At 40.7% G+C, this 3401-nt stretch overlaps 1 pseudogene; it reads left to right on the forward strand.

Moving 5' to 3' along the window:
* Positions 1–1349: 1349 nt before the first annotated feature.
* Positions 1350–2737, forward strand: LOC132153916 (putative nuclease HARBI1; annotated as a pseudogene).
* Positions 2738–3401: the final 664 nt, after the last annotated feature.

A 3401-nucleotide genomic window follows, 5' to 3' on the forward strand; every position in this document is an offset into this window, starting at 1 on the left:
ATATCATGCAAAGATGTCTTAGGGATATCAAAGGTCTGTGACACGACCCTGTAGGATGCTGCATGGGCCAGCAGTAGAGTAACCCAAGCACCTCAATGTCCCTGTCCCACCCATGGTCAGATTCCTGTCTGAGTGCAGCAATGAGAGACGTGATGGATGGCAAAGACAGGCGAAGGTGGGCACAGTGGTCAGATGCTTCATCCAAATAAAGCTGCAGAATTGGCAAAGCTCTGTTTAGATGGCAGTAGGATGTGGGGTTCACTTCCTGTAAATGTGAACAATATAAAGAACAATACATTTAAATAAAACATTGTTCCATGTCTTGTTGATAATTATTTATTTTTCTATTGGTAAATTTGAAATAACATTTCGCTTAATTTACTTAATTATATTGCATGTTTTCTTACAAAAGTAATGTATATTTAAGTATTGACCAGCATTTGTCATTATTATTGTGCTTAAGTGTTGGGGTGGGCAAGCAATCGAAATCATTCTGGGTAAATCTTACTTTTTAAGTAATAATACTTACATTTGTCCAGTGTAAAATAAACGGTCTTCTCCAAAGACGAGATCTTCAAGCAGCTGCCCAACATCTCCTCTTTGTAGACTTGATTGCAAACATTTTGCTAACATTTGGCAGACCTAGGTGTGTATGATTGACCATCTACTGATGAAATCAGGTGTTGGTACACCTGTCAGTCATTTGTTTGAAGTTGTTGCGCTTTTTATAACGTCATAGGTCACATGATAACGTAAACATGGCGGATCACATTCATACTCGTAAGCTGTGTCCCAAAGTTGAATTTACGCACTTCAAAGGCCACGGACTTTAAAGACCAGGTCTCCGAAGTGCACGAAGGGCCCTCCGAAGTGCGTGAGATGCTCCGCATTCGCAGTATTTCCTAATTCAACCACCTGGTGTTTCCGATTAGCGCTCTGTCGCATAGTAACGGTACGAGAGGAGAGCTGACGAGAGGACAATCCTGCCAGGATAGGTGGAGCCAGAACTGCTAATTTGTGCTTTTATGTTTTACTTCAAAGTGGAGAAGGTTATTTACCTCAGGCTTAGCCAAGACCGAGGCCAGGGGCCTGTACCATGAAGCCGGATTAGGTGGCTAGCCAGCTATGTTTCAGCTTAGTTTCCGCCAACCCTGGGTTTTAGGTACTATGAAAGTAGCTCGGCTTTAATCGGTGTTCATTGCCATGGTATCTTACGCTGCACGGCTAACCTGCTCCGGGGCAGGTTATGTTCTGGATTCAAGATCTCAGACTGAAGTTTGACCAATCAGCTGTGAGCAAAGAAACATATAGGTGACGTAACTAATTCCCAGTGTCTGTTCACTGTTGCAATGGCTTCACCTTTTCTCCCAAATCCTGTGGACATCTCCGCGCAAAATGTTAGACAAGCACTACATAGAGAAAGAGTTTTTAGGGACAGACAAAATCCATTTGACTTTCCTGATACTAACTTGTATGAAAGATACAGATTTTCCGCGGAAGGAATGTCTTTGTGAACTTCTTGAGCCGCACATAACAAATGTGACTCGTCGAAGCCATGCCCTTACTGTACCGCAAATGGTATGTATTACGTTGCATTTTTTTGCAAGTGGTACATACTTGTATGCGGTCGGGGATGCAGAGAATCTAGGGAAAAACACGGTCTGTCGAACCATTCGAAAGGTGGTCCTCGCTCTGCAGGGGTACATAAACAGCTTCATTGTGTTCCCTGGACATTTATCGACCATGTCCATAAAAGAGGGCTTTTATAAAATTGCCGGTAAGATATCTTGATAGGGTGACATCACATGAACAAATTTAACATTTCACACTCATTTTTTTTCGTCTTCAAAAAGCATATTTCACACTTAGAAATCTATTATACAGTAGTCTGCAGTAGCTACCTGTTAAGAATGATTTTAAATATATATTTTTAATTCCTATGATAGGATTCCCTAGAGTCATAGGAGCAATAGACTGCACACGTTGCAATCTCCACAGCTCTCGGAGAACATGAGGCAGATTATGTGAACAGAAAGTCCTTTCACAGCCTTGATGTTCAGGTAGGGCTACTATATAGCCTATGTGAAATTATTATTTTTTGCATTGAGATCAATCTTTAAATAAATAGTAACTAACAGATAGGACAATTATTTACTGTACATTTAATCTGCAGATGACTTGTAATCATGAATGCATGATCACAAGTTTGGATGCCAAATGGCCTGGCTCTGTGCATGACTCACGAATTTTCCGTGAGTCTATTTTGTGTCAGCGCTTTGAGGAAGGCAAGTTAAATTTGGTACAGTACACTTTATAGTTTTAATTTTAATAGCAAAAATTACACAATTTTCCCCTTTTCTGTTCTATGACAGGGCTTTTTGATGGCCTGTTGGTTGGAGATCGAGATTATGCATGCCAGAGGTTTTTGCTAACCCCCTATCCTGACCCTCAGACAGGGCCACAAAACTGCTTCGCTGTGGCCCTCAGGGTCAAGATCGAGATGACCTTTGGCATCCTAAAGGCACGTTCCAACTGCCGTAGGCATTCAAGAGTGTCACCAGAGGGGGCATCACAGATAGTGGCTGCATGTGCCATTCTGCATAATATAGCCACTATCAGAAAGGAGCGAGTACCACCACAAAACCAGCTTCTCCCTGATGAAATTGACCCCATCACACTTGACCACCCAGCTGGCGCAGCTGTCAGAGATGCAATCACAACACAATATTTTACTTAATAAAAGCACACTGACACTGCAGATATGTCTCAAACTGTTTTATTGGCCATCATGTGGCTAGGGGGGGGGGGAGAAAGAGAGCAAGATAAATTACATTAATAAACATTCATAGTGTTCATACTAAAGGGTTACTTGGTTAAAAAAAAGTTCACATACTGAGATCTGTTTTTTCCAGCTGTTTGATCTCCAATTTAATTTTTTTAATTTGAAGCCTCCTCAGCTTACAGTCCAGATCCTTCAGTGTGCAGTCTAGTTCTAGACTCCTTTTGTAAAGGGCCCTGACTGAGTCTGTTTCCACCTGAAACAATTCCACCACAAACAATCATTACACGTTTTCTGGAGGTTGATCAAATCACAAAAAGTGGCATGACTTTCTACAAACACAGGACTGACTGTAATTTATGTCAAGGGTTTAAAGCATTACCTTGTTCACATTCCTTCTATAGCCCATTGAGGTAGAGGCTTCAGTTTCTGGGGCAGGTTGTGAAATATCCTACAAAAGAGATGTGTAAGGGCCAGTCCCATACACAAAAGAAATATATTTGAAATATATTTTCAGAATATGTTTTGGAATATATGCAAATATTTGAAATTGGCCCAATAAATATATTTCACACTTAACATAATGTATTTTTGTTATATTTCAGAATATATTTCAATGAAT

This window comes from Carassius carassius, chromosome 1 (assembly GCF_963082965.1).
Source record: "Carassius carassius chromosome 1, fCarCar2.1, whole genome shotgun sequence".
NCBI lineage: Eukaryota > Metazoa > Chordata > Actinopteri > Cypriniformes > Cyprinidae > Carassius > Carassius carassius.